At 39.8% G+C, this 13,508-nt stretch overlaps 1 protein-coding gene across 1 annotated transcript in view; it reads right to left on the reverse strand.

Moving 5' to 3' along the window:
- The window catches only part of TENM4 (teneurin transmembrane protein 4), a 1,646,934-nt gene that overhangs the window by 592,384 nt on the left and 1,041,042 nt on the right, over positions 1–13,508 (reverse strand). Inside the window, exon 7 of the mRNA XM_068654787.1 lies at positions 4,941–5,100. The gene's annotated coding sequence lies outside the window, so the exon portion shown is untranslated. The remainder of the gene's footprint in view (positions 1–4,940; positions 5,101–13,508) is intronic.

The following is a 13,508-nucleotide window of genomic DNA, read 5'->3' on the forward strand; positions in this document are numbered from 1 at the left end:
GAATAGACCGTATCCAAATTCAATGGTAATTGTATAAGCCTTTCAAAAATCATACAGTATGCAAGCTTCCAAAATTTCTGAACAAGAAACATTTCCATTTAAATGCCAAGAGGCAATTTTCCCTCTCTTGTTCAATACTAAATCAGTCACATGAGCAGTTTGCATTTGATTTTAGAAAGGAAATGGAACATCTTCATTTCCAATTGCATATAACTTTTGCTTTTTCTTGTTCTTAGTGCTCTCACTTGTTTGCAGTACTTTTCTGCAGTTTTGAAATTCTTCCATTTGATCTGCCTATTCTCTCCAGCTATTTATTTATTTGTTTATCTATCTATTTATTTATTTATTTTAAGTCCAACAGTGTTATTAATAGAACCTAGTAAACCCAAGTGTGCAGTAGCATACTGTTTGTTTGTATGCTGGGTGGTAAATCCAAGTTTAACAGATCAGCACTGTTTGTGTAATTGGCCTTTCCCTGTTAACTGAACTAGACAATGATGCTCTTGGAATAAAGAAAAAAAAAAAAAAGAGAGAGAACGATAGTAATTTAATGGGACAAAACGACTTTGCTTAGGAAAATCCCCCTGCTTCAGTTCACAGCAAATTACTGTGGTTGCAGAAGTGTGCCGCATACCAATTTGGAGCATATTTTATGAAGATGTTCATTTCAAAATGTCAGTGTTCACCAGCCTGCCATATTGTGCCTATGTCCTGTACAACGGGTAGATTCGCATAGTCAAATGTTCCTTGTGAACAGAAACTATTTAGTCAAATTCTCTTCCAGATAATGTGTATGCAAAGTTTGTAAAGGAGCTACATCTGTGGAATGAGAAGGCAACTGAAAAAAATAAAGCCTATTAAACTTCATGCTTTAGGAGACAGGAGAGCAAGTCCAGGAGCTGTGCTTCAGTTAAGCACTTAATAGTCCTATGTTGGGTTATGTTTCCCTGCTGACATTTGCTCCCACAAACCTATGAAAACACCTGTCATGAAGTCCCCATTCATCAAGCAAAAAGTAGCAACATCTGCTGTGGTCACAGGCCTCTTGCTGAAGACGTTCAGCAGCAGAAGTGTCTTTGGTTGGTTAGGTCAGCCCTTTGCCAATAGGTGCTGCACCAGTGACAACCTCTGCTAAAGATTTTTTTTATTTTTTTTTTTTACTTCCAAGAGAGTAATGCAGAAGGAAAAACTCATATATTTTAATCAATGGAAGTGAAACCATTTGCCTTTCAGAGACTATAAAATAATACACACCCCAGGGTTCAATGCTCTTTTCTACTCCTCCAGAACATTCTTAAGGGGAAATCACTCTTTTCTTGATGAAAGTGCAATTCAAATGTGGAAATATGCCATTCTTCATGCTTTCTCCATAGGGAGCAAAATGATTTCTGTAATTAAACCCTTTTTACCAACATTTCCTGATGAGAATAGCTTTTTTTAGACAAGGGGAAAAGCCATGTACAAAAGGGTTTGCAAAACCAGGTCTGGAGGGTTTGACCTTTAAGCCTCTGTTTGAATTAGTCATTTTGGTTGAAAGGTGCATGAGAATGAGGCACGTAAAAGCTGCAGCTTAAGTTTCCAATCAGGCACTGCTGAAAGGACATGGCTGCAGGACAAAGGAAGGTATGAGTACCCTTGCTAACATTAGTCTAGCTATTACAGATAGCATTAGCCCTGAAAACATGCAGCCCAATGTTCGGAGTACTTTATCAGCCCCAAGCGTGTAGCCCGTGGCCCTACTGGGCTTGTGATGTGGTCTGTACTACAGCATTGCTGCTGCACTGGTTCCCATGGTAGCTAGATCAAAGAAATCCAGCTTCTCTGATATATATCAGGCTGTCATGGGCAGTGTAGACAAAACTGGAGTCAAATGCAAAGTTGAGCCCTTGTACGAGCTTTGTAGGACTGGGACCTGAAGTCCACATCATGCTTCTTGTCACCACAGAGTGACACCTCATGTCATACACAGAGATCAAGATATGGAACCAAACTCTAAGCCACCTGCATGGCTGAGGGCTGAGACACCATTCCCGTGTGATGGACAGCAGGGTTGACCCTGAGCTAGATGCAGAGCCGAATCCTGGAATTTCCACTTGGAGATAGGTTACATCTCTCTGCCAAAACCCTTGAGCAAGGTGAGGGAGCAGAAATCGCAGGGGGGCTCCTGACAAGTGCATCAGGCAGGACTTCCCTCCTCCTACTCCATAGGATGCCTGCACCTTAATCCAGCATGCATTGACAGGGAGAAATGTCTCCACGTCTGGTACCATGAGATGGTCTCTGGTGAGGTGTTAACACTTCATTTATTCCTTCATTTTACTATCTGATGCCCAGCAGGATGCTAAAGGTTGGAGAGGGTACTTCTATCTTGACTGAGATGCCTTTTGTAGCATCTCGGTATCAGGGCTTAGGGAGGACAGAACTGAGCACCTACCCACAGTACTGGGCCTTATACCCACACTTTCTTTGTTTTCAAAGTACCAGCGTCTGTTGTCATACCTGAGAAATCAGCGGAGGCAGAAGATGGAGATGAGAGCCTGCTCCTGCTTACTCAGTAAAAGTTCCCATCAAGTGAGTTGGACATTTGCCTGAGTGAGTGTTGCAGGATTCGGCCCATATGCTTCTCAGCTCTTATATTTGCATAGTGCAGAATATGCTTACAGTACAGTGCCAATAAAACAAAACTATATACAGTAAGCACAGAAAAATCAAGAGCACAGTTAAGACCATTTACAAACAGCAGCTGAGCTCTGCAGCTGACGTCCAGGTTTATAATACTGTCAGAGACCATGTACTGTTATGGCTAATATGTGCAAGACAATTATTTATAGGCAGTTAGACAGAAGGTCCTGTAAGCATATAGTTTTATATTCTCCCTTCCTTAAGCTTATTATTATTTTTTTTTCTCTATGAATTATTTATATTTTAAAGCTCTAAATGTGTGGTTAAAAGAAAAATGGCACAACAAATTCAAACAAAAAAACTATGGAAACCATTTCAGGAGGTCTCTCATGCAAGATCCCTGTCCTTAAAGTGAAAGGGTCTGGTATTGTCTAAACCAGTTGTGTACACCATATGTAGCCAACTTCAAATAAGATACTGGTTCATTCATTCTAATGAAGTAGAACAAGGACCCTTTTGCTTCCCAAAATTCCACAGATATCTTATGAAGGAGGAAGAAGATTTGCATCAAGAAGGTGCAGATCATGTCAAGCAGAGTATAAATTGTCCAGAGGATCAAATTACTCCTTTTCATAGAAATATTTTCCTCCCTAAATATTTAAAGCTTTTTTTTTTTTTTTTTTTTTTAATCCATGGGATAGGAGAGAATACTTAATCCACAGTATATGACAGAACAGCCACGAAAAACTGTAACACAATACATCTTCAATATAACTGGCCATTAGAAGAAACTCCAAACAATAATTACTCTATTACTGCACTGTGACTTCACATCCAATTTTGCTCATCTTGCCATACAAAATGGATGGAGTAGATTACTTTTATATTTTTAATAATAATGAAATGTTCAGGATTTGATATAGAAGCCTGGCTACCAGGGTGATAGGTACATATAAGAACCTATTTAGACTAGCTGTGTGAATGGGAATAGCTGTTAAATTGCAATGAAATACTGCATTATATCAAATAATATTTGAGATCAAATAAAACTTGGAAGGCCAATATGCAGTCTTATTCAAGGCATAATCTCTTTGTGAAGGGGACTTTTTTCCTGATGAAATCTGCTGCTTTAGACAACTGTGTAATATCTACTTATTTCCCAGTAAGGCCACATATCTTGACAAACTTTAAATGACTCACTCTCGATTTATGCTTGTGCAATTTCAAAATTCATATGACTAGACCAATTCACATGCTAGATGCTCTTGGGAAATGAAAAGACAGTTATTTCATTCTTAGACAGCCCTGGTCTTATTAAAAGAACAGGTCTGAACTGGAGACACCTCCTTTCCCCTTTAAAGAACAACCTCTGAGACATCAGAATAAAACTCTCCACTTCCCCAACACCTTCCATTCAGGCATCTCCTTTCCATGTATTGAACCAATCGTTGACCTTTGAGATGGCAAAGTAAGCACATTATTGTAAGATTAGAGAGAGAAAAAGTGAGCTTGTGGCAATAGCACAGCAGATCTGAGTACAATTACTGGCTCTGATGCACATTTTCATCACTTATTAATTTTGTAGGTTTCAGCCTATCTCAATGGATCCTCAGCAGACAGGTAAGGAACATCAAAATTTCCTCTGTCCCCTGTCCAGGCCACCTCCATCAGCAGACATGCATACGAACAGGGAGTGATTGGGCTCTGCTCCTATTTTCTGCTGTGTCCTCCAGATAAATTGTGTTAGTTTACCGGCAAAATCTAGTTTGTATTATTGTTTGCACTTCAGAGTCAATATGGATATGGAAGAATAAGCTGAAATATATGCCTTCTGCATCATTAATAATAGTGTAGCCTCTCCATAGCTAAGTTACAATTCCCAAACACCTTATTTAATAGTAAGCAATTTATCATGTCTGCTGTATCACGATCATGTAGTTCAGTATCCCCAATTTACAAGAGGTGCTATTCTCTGCACCTATTTGTACCATTTACATCAAGATAGATCAACAGTTTGAGTGCTAGCTTTCAACTCGGAAAATCCAGGTTCAGTTCCCTGGTATAGCAAAAAATTATCTAAGTTTCAGTTTCCTGTATATAATATACAGATAAAAATACTTCCTTTCTTTATCAGATGTTGTGAGGATAAATGCATTAAAGACTGTAAGTCCCACCAGTACTACAATAGCCATAATTATCTCAAATAGATACATGCAGTGCAAGTACAGCGATATTTAATACGTATCCTATGTGTATAAACCATGAGTCAGGGCTGATACAAACACAAGCTATGCTAAAGAGTTAAAAATGGTGCTTACTTGCATGCTCTTCCCTGGCTTACATTCCATTACAGAATGTATGTCACAGACCAGATTCGGCTCTCAGTCACGATGGAGTACGTCTGCTAAAGTCAGTGTTTTTATCCCAGTTGTACACTTATGTAGGCAGGAGCCCATTGTCCGGGCTGAGACACTCGATCTGCAAGAGAAAGAATAAAAGGGCTCCAGTGTGCAAAGTCATTCATTACAATTTGGAATGAACAAGGAAATCAGTGGGGTTGCTGGGGGTTAAGCAAGGGCAGAAATTGGTCTTTTATCATTAAAATGCCATAGAAAAAAATATAAAAAGCAATGGATCTAATGCTACAGATCCCTTCCCACATCTCCTTCTCCTATTCATTGCAAGGGGGTCAAAAAGAAACAATCACGTACATTTGCAGTACCAGATGCAAAATTAATTTATAACAGAATTTCATAAGCAAGCAACCTCTTTTGCCTAGGATGAATGAAAATTTTAAATGACCTTTATACACTTTCAGATAAAATAAGATTATTTGGATTGCCATCCTACATAAGTAAATTTCCTACAGTAAGTTTGAACGAAAATATCCCTCTGAAGTCAGTGAATATTTTTGAAGATTGGACCTGATTTTTTAAGAGCAAATTTTACAGTGGAAAAAAAAAAAAAAAGAGTGATTACAGAGCTTTAGATACTGAAAGTACATCAGATTACTGGGAAATGTGAAGTTAACATTCTGAAATGCTCCAGCAGCTTCTTTGCACACTTTATTTTACTGAATATCCTTAGCTGTGATGACTTTGAACATAGTATCCAGAACTTGAGATGTTTTTGTAGCTATCATACAAATTTAAGTAAAATTGTAAGTAATGCCATTTCTTTCAAAAATTTTGCAAGTAATACTACTTTCTTCAACTTTTTATTCTCTCCATTTCAAGACAGCCTCACCCTGCAGCCAGCACCCATAAACAAGCATCCAGACTTCAGATAATCACAGGGGTGAGGAGGACTCGAAACATCCTTACTTATCAACAACTCCTCAGACAGGAGTTTGGGTTCAACCAAAGGTTTCTCCCATCTTTCCTAGGGAATTTGGTAACCACTGGAGCTTGGTTTTGCTCTTATATCATTTTTACATATGATAATCCTCCCAACTACGACATTTCACCTTTCTCTTCATTTATACTCCCCACCTCTCATGCCAGAACTAACTGCAAGGGTCCAAAGTCTGCTGCAAAGAGGAGATGCTACAAAAATTACCATCTGTATCCAAGAGGCTAAATAAAGTAAGTGCTTGATTCTGTAGACTCAATGATGAGTGTAACAGGGACCAAACTGCCACAACATTGAATCACTCCTGTACACCAGTACTACTAAGCCACGAAGAGGGGTTGTAGAAGTCAAAGTTTTGCTATCAAATTATCATATTTAATGAGTACAGAGTTAGAGACTGATGTTTAGGTAGTGGTTTGGGATTTGGTTAAACAGCAGATTTTAAATTGGTCTTTTTTTTTTTTTTTTTTGTCTGAAATCTCGAGATACAGGTTATGTTGCCAGTTGGACTTGAGCATGCATGATCCAGCCATTTCCTGAGAGCAAGTGGGTCTGAGGGTGGGTTCAGGCATTTGCAGGATCAGATGCTACATTAATATGCAATTTAATTTGTCTTATTGGGCTGTGTGAAGAAAACCATTAAAAAAAGGTTTCATGAGCCTATTGGGTCAGATTAAGGAAAGTCACATGAATGCCTTTAAATGACAATACACAAAGGAGTAATGGAGATTGACAAATCCGCCTTCCTTTTTCTTTCACTTTTGAATGAGTAGCTACCCCAGTTTGCAGTGACTCTACCAAAGGTAGAGCAAGACTTAAAGTCATAACTTCAATACAAAATAAGGCACTTACACTACCACTATATCACTCTGCAGAAGTGCCTGACACACGACATTATTTTTTTAAGGGCATAATCTGCCCATTCTGTAACTCCTCACTATTAGCACTTAGACCTGACGGCCTCCTTTCCTAAGGAAATAAGGCTTTTAGAAGAGTGCTGTCTGTCCATCTGGCTCCCCATCTGCCAATCCCACACCCAGCAGTATATTCTGAACCTGGTGGCTAATTTCACCCTGTTCTCTAGAGGGGCAAAAGCTTAAAAGATATAAATATCCCTAGTTTTATGAAAATCAGTGATACAGGAGAGGAGAATGACAAAGTGAAAGGTGTAAGTGAGTGGCGGTGGGATAAGCTCGTTAGCTAATTGCTTGGCTTGGGCTGCCAGCTGGCTAGTCCGCATGTGCAAACTGGCCAGCATGACGACCTGTTAGCATCCTCTTGGACCTCTGCACAGTGCACCCAGCCAGCCAGTGGGGCAGGAGAGGAGATTTTTTGTAGGGAATGAGTGTGTACGAGGTAAGAGAAAACAGTGACCTGGAGAGACGCTGAGGGCAAAAAGAATGTGGTGTTATTGAAGTAGAGAAGCAAAATAAAGGATGGTGGGTATGGATTATTATTATTATTATTATTATTATTATTATTATTATTATTATTATTATTATTATTATGGGAGGCATTTGTGATTAAAATTGGTAATAGAGAGACCTGCTTGTTCCTCCTGCGTTGGAGGACGGGGTTTGGCTTTGCACCTCCAGTGAGGATTTTCCTTCTCTTTTATCTTCAGAGCCTAAGAACAACCACTCTGGTCCCCATAATCACCTGCCTTTTTTGGATGATTACTAGCAGTGAATGGTTGAGGAAAGAGCATAAAACATGACCAAAGAACGGACTACAAAAGGAGCCTTATTATTCCCTCCACACAGCCAATAAAGAGAAGCACCATTTGACAAACTGGACATTTCAAATATTCAACTTAAAATTATCTTTGTAGGGGTATTTTTTGCTGTAGTGTCCATACCACAGCATCCAGATTCCCCATTCCTGTGGTCTCAAGCACCACCTGGAGCAGGAGTTTCCATGGCAAAGTGGTGGAGTAGTGCAAGTATTGCTGCTCTCCAACCATGGAGAATAAAAACCTACTACTATCTCGGTCCTGTCATCAGTGAATCAGATCCTATTGAAATTCATCTGTCAAATACATTTTGGGGTTATTAATACCATCTCCGCTCCCAGAACATTTGTTTTTCCTCATTTCCCCACCGTATTACAGCTTAACGCTCCCTTCAGTGTTTAATATATATTCACCCACAGCACAAAACCTGAAACACAAGACAGATGGACTCTCCAAAAGTCAGCTAAATTCAGGATTTCAGATGATAAGGAGCCTAGGCCAACCTAGTGATAAAATATGTGGTAAGCAAACCCTGTGATCTATGCAGATAGCTTAAGCTTCTGCAGCGCTAATTGCTATTACAACCTTAAGCTAATATTTGAGCCTTTCTTTTGAGCAAGGATGTGTAACAATTAGATTACAGGATTTTGGGCATTACAAAGAGAGATAAAAGCAGCAGTTTTGTCATGGTCAATGGTATTTTGTTTACATAGGGATAATACGAGTGATGATAATAATATTATTAATAATAACTGTCTCTATTTAAGTCCAAATCCTGATTTGAAGTGCATCGGACTAGATCTGGAATAAACATCAGTCAAGCTCTCTCAACCTTTTTCAGGATGAGGCGTGCAGATCACTAGTCAGAGACCATCCTGCAGTTGCTGAAGAGCCCAGCACAGTGTGCGATGAGCTCTGTCTACTCACAATAGTAAATAGTGAGCCAACATTTAGAAGCATGGCCCATGCTTGGACACTTCTCTGTTCTTATGTCCTAAGCATTGCTGAGAGCTCTGATGGCATTTATTGCACCCTGTTCCTCTGTTCCACTGTGTGACAACTCCAGCAATGAGACCTCTCTTTTTTTTTTTTTTTAATTATTTTTTATTTTTTTTAATATTTTTTTTATTTTTGCTGTCTACAATCCTTATGCTTTCCTCTCTCCCCCCTCCAAATATATGTACATAAGTAAAAATACAATATGCTTGACTCCAGTGATAATGCAGAGCACAGAAGGAAAAGCAAACGAACAATGCTAAACTTCAGAGAAAAAACTGTTTGCTACAACAGCATGCCTGATATAATGCATGCGATGTTTTAATGTGGCCTGGCTCAGTATCTTTAAAACTTTCTACAGTGTGTTAAAAAGTAGAGACATCTTCCTATGCATATTTTTGGGAGAGTGTTTTTTCTATTTCACAGTGCTTTTTTGTTTCTTCTCCTAGGCACCCAAGGAGGAAAAATATCACCCCATGTCTATAACAGCAATCACCTTTTCTGATGAACCATAGGTTTTCTTGCTCAGAGATAGGTCAGCTTACACAGCTGAGCATTTGGCCCCTGAAATTTCGCTGCTGCTGAGATCCTGGAAAATAAACGACAGCCTTCCCCCAGCACACACTCATACACACACACACACACACACACACACACAATGAACAAATAGAGATTTTGCTTTAGTTTGCACATTACATTCGTCAGCCTATCAGAATTTTTCAAGTATTTACCAATAACGTCTCGGAAGAATCAGTCCCAGAAAGCAAAGGAAAAGTGTGTATCCACTCAGGAATATTAAAACTACTATAACGGCATTAAAATCAAACATATCTGTTAGCAGTGGATTTAAAGTATCTCAGAGCAGCTGACGATCTGGTCTCACAGACAACAAAAAAGCAAAGCAGCTTAATAAAAAAAAAAAAAAGACAAGTTTTCCTGTTTTAGCATGCCCTGACTTAGTCTATCAGAGATGTATAAGAAACCTAAAAGAAAAGGGAAAGTAGCCAGATAGGATGATATTTCTTCTTACCCATAGGCACCAAGGTCCTTTAAGAGAATTGCATCCTGCAGACTGTAGATACTTGCTTGAAAACTCGAAAAACAGGTTTTAAGCAAAACTCTTTTGAGAATTAGATCCAGACTCAAGAGGCTGAAAGCATCACTTGAAACAGGCAGTTTAATTTATTCAAATAAAAGCCACATAGCTCAAGGACAGGTAAGTAGGTAAATAAGCCATCACCAGCCCCTTCTTGGCAAAGAAAGGCACCGTGAAAAGCCTGCATTAAAGTAGATCTCCATGTAGGAAATGAAGGAGCCTCAGGTATAGACATTTGATTTATTTTTTTCTAGCTGTGGCACAGGGGAGCGTGCACTGGCTCAACCTGTTGTAATAGAACATGTGGGTTGCTAGTTGTTGCGATGCTATTGCAGCAGCCTCTTCATTAAAAGAGGCTGTGTCTTTAGCAGCAACGATTAATTTCCTACATATAAAATCAAGGCACTGCCGGTGCTGGCATTGCTCTTTGCTGTTCTTTTCTCCCCTTTCCTCACCTTTTATTTTTCTTCTTTCTTACTTGTGTGAACAGGAAGGAATGCAGTGAAGGAAGGATAAGTACTATATGTTTCTGATTTGCTGAGCTGACAATCCTTTTGCTACTTGATTTTACTTTAATAGGATCTTCTTGTTACCCACCTACTGTAGCTCAGCGTGGAAAATCCATGCATCAAAAGGTTGAAAGCTTGAGGCAAAACTTGCCTCCCTGCAGCTCTAGATGGGGTGAGGGAGAGACAAAGTCATCTGGTTGCTTTGCAAACAGCATTAAGGCAGTTCAAGGAAGTCTGGGTTAAGGACATTATCTTCCCCATAAATTAATCTCCAGCAGGCTTCTACACTTTCTAAAGGCAGAGAAGCAAAGGGAAGAGTCAAATATATTTTAAAAGTGTAGAGCTGTCAAGGAGAAGTGGTCAAAGGGTTTCTTCTTGTGAGACGAGTGTATTTCTGTTCGCTTTGAGCAGGGGTATGTGTGTGCATGCATGTGCATACACAAAAGGGATCCTGCGACAGAAAGATACAAGTGTAACAGGCAAAAGGAGAAAAAAAAAACAAAAACAACAAAAAAAAACTACACTCTAGCATATCTGGGCAGCCTTCATTTTTTTGGTTGTTGTTGTAAGGGCCTATGAGTGTGCATCTGAACGTGGTGTCACTTGGAGGCACTGCTGGGACCATCCGCACAAGCCCTGAGACTTCTCAGGGGTGTCCCTCTGTAGCCCCCCTCCGATGAGTAGCAGAGAGAAAGCTCCCTCATTCAAAGTATCTTCTGGAAAGTGATATTCAGACACTTCACTTAAAACTAAGATTGTGTTCAGAGCCCTGATTCCACTTGTTTTTCACAGCATTTACTCCAGGACTTAAAACCCAGCACCTACATCAGTCTTGCAGGAGGGCGTACGTGAGAGGCAGCTTGGAGACACCTCATTGATTGGTCCCGGGGACGTGGAGGGCAAAACCAAAGCACCAAAGGGGATTAAATCAAGCGTTTGTGTCGGCGGTGGACATTTCAGCTCTGCAAATACAAGACCCGACACTTTTCCCTGCTGCAGCGCACAGCAGCAGGACGGAGCACGCTGGGAAGCTCGTGTGTACCACTTCCCTCTGCTGGAGGCAGCCCAGACTGTTACCTGTCTCCATGCAAGGATATTTCTATCGGCATCGAAAACGCTCCAGCCCCCATCATCCCGCACAGCAGCAATAATGAAGTGGCTGCAAATCATTTCGGTAACTGCAGTTTATATAAAACCTTCGGTGCTGATCGCAAGGTGGAAGAGAGCAGCTCTAAAAGCAAGGGGAAATACAGGGCTAGAGGAAAGGGAAGTGTGCTGCAGAGATTGTTTAAGCTGACACATTCTGAAAGGAGCCAGAATACCACAGCCTGGGCATGTAACACTTCTTAAAAGAAGAATGAACCATCTGATTGCTCACAGCTTTGCACAGCCACACACATACCCCCCACCACCAAAACTCTTTGTAGCACCAGTCGGGGAGTGCTTTTATTTTTTTTATTATTTATTTATTTATTTATTTATTTATTTCATATGCTGCTGTCCATATAGCTGTGTACAGACCAGGATTGTTTTCAGCAAGATCACAGGCCAAGGACATGTGGAGGACGGAATAAACTGGTGGAAAGAAGAGTCTGTCTGCAAGTCATCTTCCTTGCTCTTCTCTTGCATCATCTTAAAACATTAAAATGCCTCCTGTGATATTGTATAACTGATAGTTTTTCCCATCTAATCCCTTGCTTATAGATTGTAAACATCAGTGTTTTTATGACAAAGGCCAGCTATAGGCTGTAGAAAGGTATAACCCAGATGGAAATTGATTTTTTTTGTTTTCTATCTCAAGTATGCAGAACATTTCCTGATGTTTAAGGTATTATATTTCTCCTTAGATAAATACTCATGACTTGCTCCTTTAGCTTTGTGGGACCAGCCCCAACCAGGTCCATCGCCTTTGCAAGCACACTGGCTGCTACAGGATTTAAGAGTACAAGAGTACAGGTAGACAGAAAGTCCTGGCAGCCCAGGGTTGGCCAGCAGCCTGTGCATCTCCTGTGGGTGGCCTCCTGGTCCTCTGCTGTTTTTTGCATTTTTTTTTCTTTTTTTTTTTTTTTTTTTTTTTTTTTCTAATAGCATTCTCCTCCTCCTCATCCTCTCATGGGTGTTTCTCTATGAGGAAATGTCAGCTGGTAGCACTTTGCCATCAATATGCTGAACACTGTAAATATTTTTTATGAGCCAAAGAGCCATTGGAAAGGTAAGAACTACGTTTATTACAAAGATATTATTCATTAGAAAAAAATAATTAAAAAAAAAAAAAAGAAAAAAAGGAAAGTCAACTTTTTATTTTATGGATAAACCTATCTTGTTTACCTCCCAGTTTCCTCAGATAACCTGATTTTGCAAAGAATACATGTTCTCCCTAGCTTTTCTGCTATCTCAGTGGCTGTAAGTCTGTTGTAGACTAGCTGGCCATGCTGCCTTGTCTGTCACGTTCACCCTTGTAAAACAAAGCTTGTTGTGTGCTTCGTAGCAAAGCTTCAGCTGTAAATCCAGCCTCAGTAAAACATCAGCAAATATCTCATGTGTATGAAAAATGGGGGATGAGGAAATATGATAGATTCCATCACATTTCACTATTAATTTATTTTTAAAAGAGTAGATGGGTGGCATTTGTCTGACAAACTGAATTACGATGCTGATCTAAACTGCTGGAGATGACTGTGGCAAACAAGAAGGACAAGGCTGTCCAGATTATTTGCTCAATAAGAATATAAAGATGGAAATAAAGAGGAAGCAAGATTTCTGTGGCTCCTAATCTGATGTGTAGAATGGACCCCTGGTCAGACATATGTATTTACATTAGCATTTTACTTAGGATCAGAAAGCTGCTATTAAGGCAAATCTGTTGACAGTCCCCACCCATTATGGTTTGTTTTGCATCTCAATGTAGCCTTGTAGTAAACTGGATCCTTTTCAGATAACAGTGTAGGGGAAGATAGGCTCCAGAAGTTCACTTAATATATTCTATCTACTAATGAGCATCTACTCTATGGGACTAGAACAGATCTAGCTTGAAGAAAGCTATCAGGAAGCTTATAATCAGGTTGTCAGGTCTTTAGAATAAGGTCCTTTGGTCTATGAATCTGTTCCTGTTATGCTGTATTATTTCACTTACGTAGCTGTAGCTCAGAAGACCAGAAGTCAAACTGTTCTTCTTCACTCAAGTAGAAGTATCAAGAAAGCC

This window comes from Anas acuta, chromosome 1 (genome assembly GCF_963932015.1).
Source record: "Anas acuta chromosome 1, bAnaAcu1.1, whole genome shotgun sequence".
Classification (NCBI taxonomy): domain Eukaryota; kingdom Metazoa; phylum Chordata; class Aves; order Anseriformes; family Anatidae; genus Anas; species Anas acuta.